The 16,993-nt window shown below is 45.3% G+C and overlaps 1 non-coding gene across 1 annotated transcript; it reads left to right on the top strand.

Moving 5' to 3' along the window:
* Positions 1-572: 572 nt before the first annotated feature.
* TRNAI-UAU (transfer RNA isoleucine (anticodon UAU)) lies at positions 573-666 on the top strand. Its single transcript has 2 exons — positions 573-610; positions 631-666. It is a non-coding gene; the product is annotated as a tRNA-Ile (tRNA).
* Positions 667-16,993: the final 16,327 nt, after the last annotated feature.

The following is a 16,993-nucleotide window of genomic DNA, read 5'->3' as shown; positions in this document are numbered from 1 at the left end:
TTCTCTGCCCGTCCCCATGTCTCTTTTCCTTCTCTACCCGTCCCAGACCATCCACGAAAGCAAGCCGAGCCTTATCTGATGCCATTGCTATTTCTGCCGTCCTGGGACACAGTATTGAAAAGAAAAAGTGGGGGAAGTGAATCGTTTTAATAAATGAAGTAGGGACACAGGGTGCCCTCCCGATACCGCCCACTTCGACCACTGTGTGAACCTATCCTTTACTTATGCCTGTGGGCTTTACTAATTACTTCTTATTTTAAAATAAAGTACTTTTCTTCCATTGTACTGTCTGCTTTTGACTTAAGAGCGTTATTATGTTAAACACATTGAAATACGTGTCGCCTTTAGCGGTGTAACATAGGGGAAAGTGCAGTCACTACGAAGCAACAGTGACTCGCATTATTAACATTAAGTAAGAGTTCGTTAGATTCTCATATGTCTTGGGTGCCTTTATGTGCCTTGGAATTTAAAAGTATAAAATGTGAAGTAACCGCAAAAATAATACAATACAATATGTACAGATACACCGCTAAGAATGGTGTATAAAGAGATCTGCGACGAAGGGTGTCAGAGCTCCAGTGGCGCAATCGGTTAGCGCGCGGTACTTATACAGCAGTACAAAGCAAAGCAATGCCGAGGTTGTGAGTTCGAGCCTCACCTGGAGCACATACTTTTTAAAAATCACATTAGAACAGTGAATGTTTTAGAAGGTTTGCCCTGTAGCAAACTGCCCATCTTCCCAATATGCCTCGCACTCGACAACATAAATAATTTTACGATATACTCATGCTTAGAAAAAACAGTAGTCTTTTGCTGCCCGCTACAAACTGCCAATTCATTTTTTTTAGGTCGCGTGACAATTCCCCACCAACCTGCCACTATATATATATATATTGTAACCATGCAAATAAACAAGTATGACCTTTTAATGTACTAACACTAGTAAACAGTATATATTTAAAACTCCATGTGACGATGGCATTTTAGTCCTGCACAAATTAATAGCAAGTAACTTTGCATGTGACGTAAATAATGAGCAACACAACAGTTCCTAAAATGTATTACTTTTAATTTTCACTCTGCGCCGCAATGCTTAGAATACCAGCACCTATCAGTAAATAACGAGACATTCAAAGATGGCGGTTTCAAATACTCCTGTAACAGCAGAGCTTCGCCTTTCTTCTGTTTTCATAGTTTAAATTGCCAGCTTAAATTGAAGCATCGAAGTAGGTAGCACTCCAGGAGTATTTGAGAATGAAAGAACCCTGGGGTTCTGATATACCGATTTGAAAATAATAGTTTAATAAATCCACAGTGAATTGTCATAGATTTCAGAATCTACTTTCGTAGCCACGCCCTGCTCAAACGGCAGTCGTCCTTGGCTCGTGGTTGAGTCTCAGAAGACACTTTCGTAGCCACGCCCCTCGCAAACGTTAGACGCCCGCGCATCCATCCTTGGCGTGTGACACACAGCCAAGCCCATTTTAATTTAGACCAACCAGTATAAGAATTGACTGGGGGTTTTGGTGCCTTTTGCAATATTTCGATATCCCCCTGGAGTTGTGTATTTCTTTTTCTTCAGCTATCTTCGTAAAATAAGCGTCTCCCTGTGAGGAACAGACAGAAGCAACGGATCACTGCTCCATGGAGCGTTAAGGGCTAAACAGTGTTTTACTTTGTAAACTAATAAGTGCTGGGACCCTGACCAGGAGGCCGCTGCAGCTTGCACCACCCATTGCCCCTGATATTTCTGCCAATGGGTACTAAAACCATTACTAACCATCTCTTTCACCTGCAAGTGCAACAGTTCAGGTTATTCCCCAACGATAAAGGAATGATTGGGGAGCCAGATATTAGTGCTTTTGAATGTATATTGTATTCATGTACAACCGTTCTGCTCATCTTTAAATCAGCTAAACAGCGCCAACAAACTGTCATAAGTGCGATGTTGACAAGTAAATGCCAGGTGCCAGCACCGGACATTAATTACATACATGTGCCGAGCACTGGAAACCACTGGCTCAAATTAAGCACTTTACACGATTATAAAATGGAATAAACATCTGTGGAAAACAACTTTAACTGGAGAGTGTGATATTCCAGGTATGCTTGTGCACGTGAGACCTAAGTTTACACCCACGGACATTCTCTGGGACCCTGCGGTCGGGGCTGCAACCGTCTTCTAGGGAATGGGAAGGGTTCGGCCTAACTACTAACGGCAGAGCAGCAATAAGGTACGTCTACACAGATGCCCTGTGCCGTCAGCCACGTGCGCTGATGTCACCCTTTATTAAATACTCTCCGGTCCGTGCTCGGCCGAGGGAATTGAATGCGATACAAAGTATGGTAGCGGCCGGGTGGCTCACTACATCCCATCCAACCTAAGAACTTGAAACCAAACCATTAAATACAATGTCACTCTGTCAACTGACGGAGACCACTCCCTGAACCAGTCCCCTCAGCATAGAACTTGATCGGCATACTTTCTGGAGCTCTTAACACACAAAGTCTCGCAGCCGGGTGCTCGGCGCTGGATTGTTACGTACGGTGGTAGAAGTGGACGGGATCGGAAGGGCACGACGTTCCCCTACTTTTTAAAATTTAGCAGAGTCCGTTCCCCCTACTTATTTTAGACATGCATCACAGGACGGCAGAAATGGACCGAATTAAAAAATTATTGAGTGATCGTCCAGCGCTGTGTGTTGAACATAAAGGAAGGCGTCTGCAGTTTCCACAACCTCCTTCCCCTTCCCCTCTGTGTCTGCGGACAGGGGTCTGCAAAGCAACATTGTAGGCGCAATCAACCAGCAGTGGAAAACGGCTGCCTTTGGTGGCCCTGCTGCTAGAGCGTGATTTACACCTCATTTAGTGAAGAGGCTCCCTGCCTGCCCCCACTGTGACCAATACAATGGTCACATAGGATGCATTTTAGGCACCACCCTAGACCTCATCTGTTTTTTATTTTCGGGCTCACACAGACTGAACACCACAAGGAAAGAAAGAGCATTCCTGCAGACTATATCCAAACCATGGCTCTTTAAAAAACAAGCATTTATAATGCAATAAGTCTCGTATTTTCAAAACCTTGACCTATTGGTATTGTAAATGACAATTCCTTTTATTATTGCAGGTTTTTTTAAACCTAAATAAAAGGCATTGTCATTTACAATGCCAACAGCTCAAAATCTCGCAAATGCGAAGCCTATTGCATTGCAAATGCTTGTTGAAGTTTGTTTGATAAAATCTGCAAGTTATAAATTATGTAGGATATAAAGTTGAGGTCAAATACATTCCTACTTAATTCAGTTCATTTTTGCTGGCTACTGGAAGTATGTGATTGTGCTGGTGTGGAGAGTTCCCTCATAATTATGAATATGCTGCACTTGCATAATAATTGACCATCTCTGGCATAATATACATCTTTGACCCAAAACAATTTTGTTTCTAGCTCAAGTTGATGTGAGATCCGTAGGAGAAAGCACCCAATGTGGCGTCGCAAAGTGTTAGATATATTGGAAAGAACTAACCAATCAACTTTAGTTACTGATTGCAGCATTCAGATTTTATTGCACTGGTACTAATGAGGTACAATTTACACCCTGGCAGTATTCATTAGTGTTAAAATAACAGCATGGGGAACTAATCATGTCAAAGGATGCATTGTGTTATAGCGCATAATTTCTGATTTTAATTTAGACAAGTATGCTTTTATAACCCGGAACTCCTTCGCACTTCCACGCTGCTGTATCACCATAAGTCAGAAGAGTGACATCTTCTGCTGTCCTTCTGGGACACGCACTGCGTTTGTAATGCATCTTGGTCACGATTTGTGACACTCATAATCACCCTCACTTGCTTAGGGAGACCAGCAATAGCCAGTAATCAAATATATTTGAAGGTGGGGAATAATGTTAACTAGTCCAGCTGCATTAGTATAAGCAATAAATGCATTCTGGGATCTGTAGTGCTAACATTAGCACTGCAAATTGGGTCTGCCTATAAGTCCGTAGCACATTGTGTCTAAGCTTAAATATGGTCTGTGGAATTTCGGTGCCGTTTTACCAGAAATTCACTAATATTGATCATCATTAAATATTATCGGTCAAATCAATGTTATCTTCCTCAGCCCAGCTGTGAAAGAGGAATACTTCGAAGCTTAGAAACCTTGCACGTAGTGCAATTTGCAAAATGTGCAGATTGAGTGTTTTGCGTAACACTGTAGCATTTATATAGTGCTTTTACCACTCTGTGTATGTGGGGGTGCTGCAGCACTTGCCCACAGGCATGCCTGGCAGGCTGTGTGGCTGATAGGGTTATGATCCCATGTGGGAAGTGCTTCCTTGTTATACGTGATGACCTCAGAGGTGCGGTTACCCAGTTATGGGGCGCAGGATTTAGCAGTGTGTCTGATGGATGAACTGTGAGAGAAAAGTATCTTAGCCAGTGCCTATTTTTATTCTGATGTTAAGAGTTTTGTCATGAATTAAATCCAGTTCTACCCAAATCACTATATAAAGAAACAAGAACAAGGCGTAATATTGAGCGGTTGTTATATCTGTGTTTTTGACTGTTAGCATCCACCTCTGTACGATTTTGCAACCCTTTCACACTTCTCTTTGGAGCCTTCCTACATTTTACTGCCTCTACCTTTTTTAATATAAATGACTTATCAGCTGACTATATTCTGACCAGGAATGCACCGTAATCCCTCATCCAGTTCATGCAATATCCCCGCTGGTGTGCTGAGAAATGCGGGGTGTATCAGCAGTTCTATTACAAGACCTGAGTGGAACTCGTGTCTGGTCCTCGTGGCTCCAGGACACCCAACTGGCCCCTCTGGCTGGCGTTTCGCGGTCTGCTCTTCACTCTCTTCGTTTTCATTGCCTGTCAGCAGTAGCTGCTCTATCTTCTGCCCTACTCCGTGACTTTAAATTGGTTGTGGTGATATCTTCATCTCTTTAGCCCTTTTATTAAAGTAAAAAAAAAAAAAAAGAAACAGAGCACGGTGTCTGTGAAGCAGGCGCTGCGCTGAGCATGCAAGTTAGAGAGGCATAGCGCTCTGTAGGAAAAGCGGCCGCCGTTTTGGGTGTGCTGCTAATACAAAAAGCAGCCGCCATCGTCCCCATCAGCGTCAATAAACAAAATAGTGCCCACCCACCTATAATGCAGACAATGTAACAAACTAAAGGTCCAGTCCTTATGGCGGTAACAAATGCAGACAAGGCGGTACCATGGAGGGACTAACAAGCCTATTTATGAATCAGAAGCCATATTTTACGAAGGACAATGAGACAAAGCCAGTGACAAGTATGCCTACCAGAATTGATGGCATGTGAATCCTACACCTCGTAGTCCTCTTTGTCTTGTATAACATTTTCTGAACACTGATTTACACACCTATGATTCATTGTCTCTGTACGTGTGCATGATGTAAAGTGCTCCAAGTCCCTACACTGGCATGAGAGATGCTATAAAACAAATGAAATACATATGAGAGAGGGGCTATGGAGAGATGAGGGGCAGTGTTGGAGGGTGATAGTGAGGGAAGCATTGAAGAGACCCAAAAAGATTGTTGGATCCTGGTGCATTGTAAGGTCATCCTTTACTGTGCTCTGAATGTTAGTAACATTAAATATATAATAAAATGTGTTGTAAAATGCACCATTTATCTAATTTTTTCCAAAATCTTCTTGAAGATTGAACAGCCTCTCCCCCATGTCTCCTTTCTAGTGGTCAGGCTCTCTTGCTGCGTTTGCTCACAACACACGTACAGGAGGACGGATAACATTTGCCAGGGCTCCTTTAGGTTCCCAGTTCCGCCCTGTCTGGCATCAAATTAAAGTGCCCCTTTTAACCAATGAGATATTTAGAAAAGCATTGGCAAAGACAATAGGTCTTGCTTTTGGGACCTCTTAGGTTTGTGATTTTTTTGTGACACTTTACAGCATCACTAACATACTATTGTGTCACAAAAAAAATAATGTTGGATATATTCTTCACTTCCCAAATGAAAATATAATTTGGCTTTTACTCTCAAGAGCTCTCTCAAGTTTTTTGTGGGTAGGAGAGTTAGTCAAGTCGGATAGTTCAAAAGGTATCCTTTGCAGAACACTTGAATACATAATGTGGATGTTTGAGAAGCTAGTTGGCTGACAAGAATGTGGAGGAGCCCTTGTGGGTTTCCGTGAGTAAGATCAGATTCTCCTTAAGAGTTCCTTTATCTTCTGATCCCTACTTAACCCCTTCCTTGCTCTCCACGAAAGCAACAAAGGCACACCTGTGTACAGGAGGAGCCCTGTATTCATGTCCTCAACGTTTGAGGCAAAACACACTCATTGAATTCTGATAAATGAGTATAAAACCTTTAAGGTAACCATGTCTTACCTGCACATATTTTGCATGCTTTACGTAATCTTGCATTAGTGTTTGCTTTTTCTATGATGTTGTTGATTTTTTTCAGGCAGTACATAATATGAATTGAGTCACATCCAGGGGTTTATAACTGGGCACATTTGGGTTGTAGCTGAGGGCAGTGCAAGTTTATCTCAGTGGGGCAGAAATCTATTGGCAGGGGGGGAGGATGTGGCATTATGGCCAGAGCTCCCAAATTTGAAACTGGGGAACCAGGATCAGGTTTCATGACCAGACCACTCTACTGAGGGCGCACCTTCCCCTACTAGACCTTAGAAGGCTTTGTTAGACCATAGAAGCTGAAATGAAAACAAAGGCGAGCAATGGCGGAACAGGTAACCACACTTCCCTGCTATGTTCCCTTTGTAATTATATCCACAGGTAGTTCAGATCAGTGTGCTCATGCAACTTCTGCACCTGCCGTCGTTGGGTGCCAGCTGCCAGGCAGAGAGGGAACTAAAACAAAGTTGGAGTGGTGTACTACTCAGGTGAAATTTCTCAATAAGCCATGTAGACTTGTTTTGTTGTGACTATAAATCCTTAATTTTCAATGTCACACAACAGTAAACAGCTCCAGCCAACGAGTTTTGTTCATTTGAAAATGAACTTGTTTAGGGCAATGGATGGTGTGTGATCGGTGGGGAGAGATGGTCTTTACATCCCCATATGTTACCTCAAGAGTGACAAACTAGCTAGTTCAGGTGTGCTTGCGATGTTAGTTGCCAAACAATATTTGTTGGGGACACGCAAATTGGCGCGATATGAAAACCTCCCTGACAAGGCCCAACAAATCGTGGTTCTGAGGAGCGGAACGCTTATGTCAGTCCTGTTCAAATCCGTCTCGTTTAACGTGACTTATTGAGAAATTTCACCTGGGTAGTTTACCACTCCAACTTTGTTTTAGATCACAGAAGCCCTAGTCTCTTAGCACCAGCAGGTGGACCCTACTGGTGGCAAGTGTGGGTTTACCTTGAAGGCCTGTCCACCACAATACATACTGAAGTTGTGGTGGGATCAAGGGAAACGAGTACTCAGGGGGTGCAGGTAAAGCGGGTTTTATTGTTTTTAACAGGCTCTTGCGCTGGGGGGGGGGTTTCTGTAATAGGGCAGTGGCAGTTCTGTGAGCCGGCGGACTGGAGAACTCTTCTCCTTCCTGTAGTCACCGCCTGGTTTGCCTCCCTCCCGTGGGCTTCTGGATGCTGGAGTCCCATCCGCCTTGCGAGTCGGTCTCAGGGTGCATGGAAAACAAAAGATAACACAGACTCAGGCAACGGCTCTGTGTCGCTTAGAGGGTTCAAGGAAAGGGTGTGAGGACAAGCACTCGTGCACTGAAGTTACAACGAAGTGGCGGTGTGAAATAGGGAAGGGGGTCAGTGTGAGGATAACGGAGTCGGGTGCACTACGGAGGTTTAAAACCTCTTCTACCCGCCCAGCCCACGATACGGTCCCGTACCTGGGTTAGCCACACTTCCCTTGAAGTGTGGCTCGGCGATGCGCCGTGTCGTTGGCCTCCTGGCTCTGCAACAGCTGGGCTCGCCTCCTCGTTCACTTTTTCGTCTTCCTCGCTCTCATCACTGGTTCTGCTCCCTCTGCTCGGAACGTCTCCTTCCTCCTTGCTCGACTCCACGACACCTCCGGGTGATGAACACACCTCCACATCTGACGGCTCGGCTTTTAGTTCCGGGGTCCCAGCTGACCAGGGGGCGTGGTCCAGGTCTTCCTCTGTCCAGTTAAAGAAACAGCGTCCCTCTTCTTCCCGAGGGCTGGATGTGTCCCAAGGCGCTGCCCTGTTCCAAACCACGGGCTGCTGCAGGGATGAGAAAGAAGGGTGCATACATGTAGGGGGTCTCGAAGGGGAGGTGAGACCCCTCAAGGGGAGCTGTCCCGCCCCTTGGTCACAGAAGTTCACCTCCATTCTTGCGGGCAGGCCTGCGTAGCAGCACACCCTAAATAAACAGAAACTTTGTCACTGAGGTCCCAGGACCATTTAGGCCAGTCTGCCTCACCCATTGGTGCCTCCATTGGCCTTGTTCCAGCAATAGTAGTGAAACCCACCAGGGATCTGCAATACAGCATGCACATCAAACTAAGGGGCATATTTACAAGGACCTTGCATCCTGTTTGCATCATGGAATGTGGTAAATGCAAGACGCAAATCTCCAAGTCATATTTATGAAGCCACTCATAGACACTTTGCATGGCTTTGAATGGTTTCATAAATATAGAGTAATGCTCCACAGTGCAAATCGCCGCTTTGCCTTCCTCTGCACAAGGGACATGTGTCGGTGGCTGTTCCCATGCAACTTCATGGTTTTTGATGCATTCCTAGATTTACAAGAAATTGTAAACCTGGGAATGTATCAAAATCTTACGCCTCCCCAAGGGACACACAACAAGGAGAAATATATTTTTTTCTCCCAGTTGTTTTCTCTTTCTATATGTGCAGCACACATAGAAAGAGGAAAAAGCCTCTCAGGATTGTTTTTGTGCAGGAAGGTGCCCCTTCCTGCACATAAACATTTCTGCATGCAACAGGATGCCTGTATCGGAGCTAGGCTAACAAAACAGCACCAGCACAGAGGGAAAAGACAGAAATGGAAAGTATTGGATAAATACGATGCATTCCTGCCCTTTCCCTGTTACACAGGGCAGCATAGCTAAATAGCTTGCTGCGCTGCAGTGCGCCACCATTCCCGTAAATATACCTCGCTAACTTCACGGTCTCCCTGCTTCATGCACAAGCACTTTTAACATGTGGTGCCTGTTTTGGCGGCACTGCAATTATGCAGCAATGGAGGACAAAATGATGTTGCAATGTTGACTAAATTATGCAGCAAAGAAAGGCTGCAGCATAATGTGTGGTACATTTTCTGATACTTTATTATTTTGACTATTTTACACAGCTTTTGCCTCATTAATACCAGTTTAACATACAAGTGCAGCAGGGAGAATGGTGACCAGTCAACCTTTGTAAAGGGTCTTCTAATTCATAGCAACACAAGACACATATTTTGCTCCATTTGATCTAGTTAGTTCAAACCATCGGATTATGCAGCAGATGGTGCATTATGTGGCAAACACAGGAGAGCTATAATTATGTGGAAAACATTTGCAAACATTTTGCCATTCATGTTTGAACTTCCTCATGCAGTCTCTGTTGGATGGTATTTCTAGACATCTACAGTGCTTGTGGAGAGACAAAGGATGAAGTTGTCTAATACTGATTGGAGAGGACAGTAGTCTGAACGGGAGAACATAACTGATTGTGATAATCCGAGGACCACTACCTATATCTGACTCCACCACAGTTTGAGTCTCATAATTTCATAATTGATACAATTGCAATTCTGATTGGTAACAAACTTGAGTAGTAATTAAACAAACTACTAATGTAACAATTGTATCTCATTCATCTGATATTCCTAAAAGTATCTTCAAAATTGACAGGTTTGGGTTGTTCTAGGTGTATATATTCATTTTTGAGTTCTATTTCTAGATACATAAACTGGAAATTAGGAGGCATCTAATGCTGGCTTCAAGACATGTTGCGGGAAGCACATAAAAATGCAGGATTACAATTTTACATTGACCTAGGGACACAGAATGATGTAATCAACAGTGCTCCCCAACATGTGGGGCCTCCTATCAATGAATTTAAACCCACATATGTATGTTTATCGTGTTGTGGTGGTTATCTATCTTAAAGTCTGTTTGCCCTCCTCTCCATACAGAAAATGCAGTCAAGTTGATAAAATTGTGGTCAGCTCTTTGAGAGCTCTGCCTTAATCTTTAGTGCGCGCACTGGTGAGGAAGTGTTCACCATGTGTATTGAGGTGCACACGCCCTGGTGCATGGGTCTATTTCTGGTTATTTTCTGGCAGTGTCTTGCTGATTCTGAAGACTGCACATGAGGGGCAGGGCTCTTGACTCCCATGGCTGTAGGTTGGAGCTTTAATGAATGCCATGATGGAGGCCCCCACGCCCATCCCTCTATACTCTTGTTCTGGTACGCCCTGATGGGCATTTGTGACAGCTCGGTGTTGCCTTTAAACTTACTATTCATTATATACTGTGAAACCTGCTTAAGGGAGACCCTGTTTGGAAGGCTTTTCTGTGGGCTTGAGCCATGTGTTTGTCCAAGCCAACCCCACAGAAACCGTCACAAAAGAGGGACGTGTTCAGGAGAGCATAGGTATATTTTGATTGTGTGCATAAGGGGGAGTTGCTCAGTTTCATGGCCCTTACCCTCCTACCCCCACCTGCTGATGCTAAAACGGGCATGTGATGGTTGCAGGGTATCCTGATCGTCCACCAGGGCACACTGGTGATGCCTCCATTATCTGAAAGCTTTTGTAGTGGCCTGAGGAGGTCTCAGCTCATTCTCTTTTTGGAAGAGTCCACTTTCAGAATAGAGGCTATGCTGCCCAGGAGAAGGTAAACAATGCAGGACTAGTCTGGAAGGTGAGCACTGCGGCACAACAGCCGCCTCACACCCGCGGTACCCCCAATCCCTTAGAAGACAAACCATCTTTCAGCTGAAAAGTGGGGATCCATAATCTAAGAATCACTCAGATCACCTGCCCCCACAAACAGAAGAGGGATCACTGCTCAAAACAGACAGGTCTTGTTAACAGGGAGCCGCATACGGCTGCGTCTTAACTTTTCACTTTCCATATGCCTCCTTCCAAAACGCAAAAATAGAAAGCATGGTTTTGCATTTCTTTTCCCAGCATGTTCAAACTGCCCCCAGCGCCACATGTGAATTTACTGAAGCCCCTCTCATTCACAACCCCCCTCAAAACTGGCAGGAGCGACCTTGAGCGGCACAGATGAACAGATCAGAGCGGTTCCTGGTTAGTCCTTTCAGAGAATGTATGTGTTTGGTTTCCTTCAGAGATTAGATTAAAGGTGCGAGGGCCCAATAACAAATATGACCTGTTGTTGAAAGCCTGCTTGAATCTGTAGTAACCAGTCACCTGGGTAACAGAATTTAATCTGCGACTAGAGTTTGCTCTGAATAAACCCAGAATGCTAGAATTTAAAGATTAACTTTTGGACCCCACCGAAGGCATGGTCCCGGTGAACATGTATTAAAAGCAGTCGGAGGTGTGCCAGCAGAAGACCCTGTTAATCGGACACAATCTAAGTGGCACTGCTTCTATGCATTGAGTGTGCAATACATGCTATTACCGCTCAGTCACCATACCTGCACAATACAACATAGTATTGAGTACGTGGAAGTCATTTTGGGTAGGTGCTGGGACTGCTGTGAGGCATAAAGCAACCTTCAGTAAATAGAAAATACTTCAGCTCCTGTACCGGTGTGGAGAGAGGGTACCACACATCTTACTTTTCCCTCAACAAAACAGTGTGGCACCAACCCAAAAGTTATAATAAAAGTGGTAAAACACGTGTCAGCGACATTAACATGGCAGCCAAACAGACCACATTATCATGCATATGGAGACGTCAGCACTCTGTGCTCTGATAAATGCTACTAGTTCATCTAGTCATGGTGCATTTTGGTACTGGTAATGTGTATAGCACAAAGAAATCAAAAACAACAATTACCAATATGCAAATAAACTAAATGCTGGCTGAGTCAAAAAACGATTGTGTTGAACCGCCTGAAAGATCCATACTTGCACACCGAGGGAGGCGCAGTAACCCAAGTTAGTCAAATAAAGAGCACCCACAGACAATGCTCTATCGAAAACAGTTGGAAAGAGGACCTTCAGTATCTCAAAGTTAAAAGTTCAGCTATCCCCTTTTTAGCATCGCAGGAGAGCATGGATTTCTTTCCGTACCTATATGCAATTCCAGACAAGTCTTTACGGAATGAAATTATGCTGCTGAGGGTGGGAATTGTCCTGGGTTTGTGTATAACCCTTCATGGTCACACTTGGTGTGCCTCAAGGATCTGCCCTTTCACCCATTCTTTTCGACCTCCTAATGGAGCCTTTGGCGAATGCCCTGAAATCAGCGAACATTCTATATCACCTGTAAGCGGATGACACCCAGTTGTATCTGAAAATCACCTCGCCAGATGACTTAATTGCCCTCAACACTACTCTACTGAACACGCAAAGTTGGCTCACTAACAACCACCTGATGTTGAATACCAAAAAAAGGAATTCGTTCTCATCTCACCTCAGAGCCTCACTCCAAAGCTTGACCTCAGGTTAAAACACCTAACCTCCGTTGACTGTGTTCCCCTCATCATTGACTCAGCAAAATCCCTAGGAATCTCCATTGACAAACATTTGAATATGCAGTTGCACATCTCTATTGCCACCAAGGGAGCTAATCAGAGGATGAGTATATTAAGGAAACTCAAACCCTTCCTCCCTCAGGCAGATCTAAAAATTGCAGTACAAGCCCTAGTACTGCCAAGATTAGACTACAGAAACACCACCCTCTGTGGTCTCCCTAAATACAAGTTGGGCCCGCTGAGAGCAGCACTAAATGCTGCGTCTAGACTGGTATCAGGAACCAAAAGAAACAGCTACATCTCACCAACCTTGAAAGCACTGAATTGGTTGCCTTACGAGGCAAGAATACACATTAAAGTGACATGCCTGACGCGCAAAGCAATTCACAACACTACTCCCAGTTACTTGGCACTAAAGCTGGAAAAGTCTGGAGGATGCAGAAAACTACGAAGTGCAAGCACTTTCCTTCTGAAACCTCAATCCTTCCATAAGAAGAGAACAGGCTGTAGAGCTTTCTCAGGGATTGCACCAAAGATTTGGAACTCTTTACCTCCACTAGTGCGTGGAATCACTTCCTTTACTGCATTCAAAAAGGAAGTAAAAAGACTACTAATGAACAAATTCAAGTCCTACGTTTTAATTATAGAATGTCACTGAGTCATCTTTAAGATCCCATTACCACTGCCTAGCACAGATGGATTGGTATAGTCTACTCTATGTAAGACTTATATAACAGCCCTTTTTGCTCTATTATTGTATGCAGTCTAATGCTTAGTTGGCTGTGGTCCGCCTGGTCATGTTTACATTTTATATATCAACTTTGAATTGTTAGACGTTATAATATGTATGTTTGCTAGCACAATCTCCTAACGTTCATTAACTGTCTATTGTACAACGTCCTGCAGAATCTCGGTCCTCTATGTTTGTTATGCATTTATTTTATATTTCTATTTTACAAATTGACAAATTTGAATGTGTGTATACCACTTCAACCATTTATGTTCTTTTATTGTAAAGCGCTCTGATAACCTTGTGGGTCACGTTCGTGCTATATAAAACTTCATAAATAAAAAATAAAATAAAATGTTTAGAAATGGTTAGATAAAGGGAGGAGAAGTGCTGATGAAAGAAACTGCATGGCTCTGAAACAAATGGTGTCTGCTTCCATTCATAAGAGTATTTGTGGCATTCTGTGATTGAAAACGTATCCCACATTGTAAATGTATTTTAATGTAATTAACTCTTATATTAAACCTAGAATAAACGTGTATCCTTTGGTTGTATTAAATAACGTTAAAAGCTGTAACTGGTCAGTGAAATGCCAAACATACTGAAAATTGGTATGTTTTGCTCTTTTTAGCCACATCTATGGCCCCGCCCACTGACCAAATCCTCTGATTATGCCCGCCTCGTGATGCTCCGCCCACAGTACCCCTACTTTTTTTCCCCACGTAGCCAACTGGTTACGTAGCCCATAGTGATGGTGCCTAGGCCGATCTTCTCCGTGCTCGGCACCCTTGGGGTTGCTGTCATGACTCTTGTCAGCATCATTTTGTTCGACCACCTCCCTCGGTCTTTTGGGGGTAGTACTGACTGACAGGCTTCCTTCCCTTGGCACTTCGGCATCTACTTCTTCCCACGTCTCCTTTTCGTGCTCCACAACCACCTCACGAGGACCGGGAGCCTTCTTGAACCACACCATGTTCCAAGCTATACGTTGATGTCCCTTTTCTGCAACCACCAAAGTACCTTTGATCCCCAACACCTTGCATAGGTCACGCTCGACCGGTGTGTGGAACATGGACCCTGGGTGTCGATCTCTTCCCACCACATAGTTTCCCACCTCTCCCACCTGGATGCCGGCTGGCCGAGCCTTTCTTTTGTTCCTGGCTTGCTCACTGTTGCTTTGGAGGCGGGCCTTGGTCCCCTCGACATCCAAAACCGCAGAGATTCATACTTCACTGCTGGGTATTCCGTCACGCACAGCTCTTCTCAGCAGAAGATCGTGGTTTGCACATTTGGCCGTGTAGTGCGGCATTTGATGGTAGGCCCTCAAAAAACTGGTGCAGGCAGGTCTCCAGATGGGTACCTTGAGCCACTCCAATCAGTAGAGCTTTATTCAATGTCCTCATGAAACACTCTACGTCTCCATTGGCTTGAGACCACTGGGGTGTTATTTTCCGATGCGGTATACCATGCTGGTCGAGGAAATCATGGAATTCCTGTCCTTGGAATGGCGGCCCATTGTCTGTTCGGATCTCTTCTGGCAGTCCCTGCAGGGCAAACGTCTTTTCCAGTGTTGGCTGGAGACATTCAAAAGCCGTTGCTGCGACTACTTCCACCACCGGGAACTTGGAATGGCTGTCCACCAACACCGAAAAAAGAAAAACCAAAGGAAATGATGGACGGAGCGTTGACAATACAAGCACTCACCCCCAGTTAACTGATCAGGGTTTAAATCATCACCGTTCTTTAGCCCACTCAGCCACCCCAGTTCAGACATGGCCATATGCAAATCAGTCTGACCCTGTGCCTCATGGGAACAGTCCAGCCTGAACTGCCAAGCCATGCCTTCCCTGGACCGGAAACAAGCTACTGAGGACCGGTGTCTGGCATTTCAGCCTTCTTCAGCCCGGCTTGCTTGAATCCAGTGGCAAAGTGAGCAAGGGACTCACGTCTGAGCATACCCTGCCAACTTAGGGCGAACAAAGAAAAAACAAAGGAAATGATGGATGTAGCGTTGACAATACAAGCACTCACCCCCAGTCAACTGATCTGGGTTTAATCCATCACCGTTCTTTAGCCCACTCTGCCACCCTAGTTCAGACATGGCCATATGCAAATCAGTCTGACCCTGTGCCTCATGGGAACAGTCCAGCCTGAACTGCCAAGCCATGCCTTCCCTGGACCGTAAACAAGCTACCGAGGACCGGTTTCTGGCATTTCAGCCTTCTTCAGCCCGGCCAGCTTGCTTGAATCCAGTGGCAAGGTGAGCAAGGGACTCAATTCTGAGCATACCCTGCCAACTTAGGGCGAACAAAGAAAAACCAAAGGAAATGATGGACGGAGCGTTGACAATACAAGCACTCACCCCCAGTCAACTGATCTGGGTTTAATCCATCACCGTTCTTTAGCCCACTCTGCCACCCTAGTTCAGACATGGCCATATGCAAATCAGTCTGACCCTGTGCCTCATGGGAACAGTCCAGCCTGAACTGCAAAGCCATGCCTTCCCTGGACCGTAAACAAGCTACCGAGGACCGGTTTCTGGCATTTCAGCCTTCTTCAGCCTGGCTTGCTTGAATCCAGTGGCAAAGTGAGCAAGAGACTCACGTCTGAGCATACCCTGCCAACTTAGGGCGAACAAAGAAAAACCAAAGGAAATGATGGATGGAGCGTTGACAATACAAGCACTCACCCCCAGTCAACTGATCTGGGTTTAATCCATCACCGTTCTTTAGCCCACTCTGCACCAACACCGCCATTTGCCTCCGATCCGGAAAGCTCCCAAAATTCAACCTCACCCTTGCCCAGGGTAACCTGCTCGGACCCTCCGTCATGATTGGCACTTCTGATGGGTCAGCCCCCGTTATCAGGCACGCATGGCACTTCCGTACTTTGTCCTCCATGAGCCGATCCACGCCAGAGAATCACACTTTCGCTCGCAGGCGGGCTTTAGTTTTATCTAACCCCTGATGTCCCTGGTGCGCCAGATCCACCGTCCGGCCTAGTAGTGCGACAGGTATTACGATGCGCAGGCCCCTCAAGATTATGCCGTCCCCCGCGGCATTCAGCTCTTCTTGACACTTCCACAGGCCCTCCCAGTACTCCTTGTCATCTGCCGATCTTCGGTCATTTCCACTGAGGAACCACTTCCACTGACGGTCACGTAGCATTCGTGCTACCGCCTGTAAACACTCGTCTTGCAGCAATGCCTTCCGGAAGTCTTCTAGCAGCAGAGCTTAGGGGCGTGCCTCTTCCGGCAGTTGCCTCACAAATATCTCAGCTCCTTCATCTACCTCCGGTCCCTGGACTCCACTCAGAGCCTTAGGGTGTCGTGATAGATAGTCAGCCAGGTTGCTTGCCGCTGGGCGGTACACCACCTCAAACCAGTATTGGTGAATCTGCATAGCCCATCTCTCAATTCGCGGAGGCTCATGACTCGCCGTTCCTGCAAAGAGGGGCACCAGCGGCTTGTAGTCCGTCATCACTGTAAACTTGTGTCCACACAAGTAGATGTGAAAGAGTCGACATGCCCACCGGATGGCCAAAGCTTCCCTCTCGATCTGAGCATAGCGTGTCTCCATGGCTGTGAGCGCCCAACTGGCATACGCAATTGGCACCCACTCATCCCGGTCTGTTCTCTGTAA

Source organism: Lissotriton vulgaris, unplaced genomic scaffold (assembly GCF_964263255.1).
Source record: "Lissotriton vulgaris unplaced genomic scaffold, aLisVul1.2 SCAFFOLD_1819, whole genome shotgun sequence".
Taxonomy (NCBI): Eukaryota; Metazoa; Chordata; class Amphibia; order Caudata; family Salamandridae; genus Lissotriton; species Lissotriton vulgaris.
Note: the sequence above shows the minus strand (reverse complement) of the source record. Positions and strands in the feature narration are given on the sequence as shown.